This window comes from Bidens hawaiensis, unplaced genomic scaffold (genome assembly GCF_021521415.1).
Source record: "Bidens hawaiensis isolate Kalapana, Puna unplaced genomic scaffold, B.hawaiensis_p1.1 tig00026938_1, whole genome shotgun sequence".
Taxonomy (NCBI): Eukaryota; Viridiplantae; Streptophyta; class Magnoliopsida; order Asterales; family Asteraceae; genus Bidens; species Bidens hawaiensis.
The window spans coordinates 22157-23570 of record NW_027494350.1 but is presented as its reverse complement, the minus strand read 5'-3'; positions in this window follow the sequence as shown (position 1 = coordinate 23570).

Genomic DNA, 1414 nt, shown 5'->3' with positions numbered 1-1414 from the left:
TATAGAATTCCAATATGTAAGGTCTATGAGTCATCTCAGAAAAAATCTGCGTAATAAAGCATCAATACGGATTCATCATTAAATGGATCTGCTCATCGAACAAAAAATAAAGAGCTTCGAGCCAATAAAGACTAAGAATATTGACTCAAAAACTAATAGCTCCGTTGTAGAATTCAGACCTAACCATTAATTAAGAAGCGATGGGAACGATGGAACCTGTGAATTCAAAAGATGTCCCAAAAGTACCTTTTCGAAGTCCTGGAGAGGAAGATGCATCTTGGCTTGACATATAGTGCGACTTGTCAGATATATTTGGTCATATGGGATTTCCCCGTTTTCTCCCCAATCGAGATATCCTCTGTTTCGCCCACGAAAGATTCATTTCATCATCAAAATTTTGGAGCGTGAAGTGCAATTAGATCCGTTTTGGGGGGGATTCGGATTACTATTATCAATTAGAAGAATTTATGGTTGTCTTAGTTGGACTACTACATTGAAGTATCCAGGCTCCGTTAAAAAAAACCAAGTGGTAATATATCTATTTCTATTTTATTTTATATCATAAAGTATTCCTTTTTTTAAAGAAAAATTTTTTTCAAACTATTATGTTAATCAATTGAGTAATATGCATAGAACCCTGTTCAATAAGTGGAACGCATTAGCTGTCCGCTCTCAGGTTGGACAGTAAGGGTCGGAGAAGGGCAATCACTCATTCTTAAAACCAGCGTTCTTAAGGCCAAAGAGTCGGCGGAAAAGGGGGGAAAGCTCTCCGTTCCTGGTTCTCCTGTAGCTGGATCCTCCGGAACCACAAGAATCCTTAGTTAGAATTAGAATGGGATTCCAACTCAGCACCTTTTGAACCTTTTGAGTGAGATTTTGAGAAGAATTGCTCTTTGGAGAGCACAGTACGATGAAAGTTGTAAGCTGTGTTCGGGGGGGAGTTATTGTCTATCGTTGGCCTCTATGGTAGAATCAGTCGGGGGACCTGAGAGGCGGTGGTTTACCCTGCGGCGGATGTCAGCGGTTCGAGTCCGCTTATCTCCAACTCGTGAACTTAGCCGATACAAGGCTATATGATAGCACCCAATTTTTCCGATTCGGCGGTTCGATCTATGATTTATCATTCATGGACGTTGATAAGATCCATCCATTTAGCATAATTCTGTTCACTAATAAATCGACTAATTAAACTCATGTTTTTATAATCAATTCGATCCCCCGATTGGATCGGGGGCAAACGCTTACGAAAAGATCGCTTGGATTTAAGAAAAGTTCGCTTGGATTTATCCATGGTTTGGTTAGTTTATTTCTTATCCCTAAAATCCTATTTCAGCCGGATCTATAATTAGAATAAATAAATAGGATTTGGTTTGTTTATAATTATTTTTAACTATGTTAAATATGTTATATATAT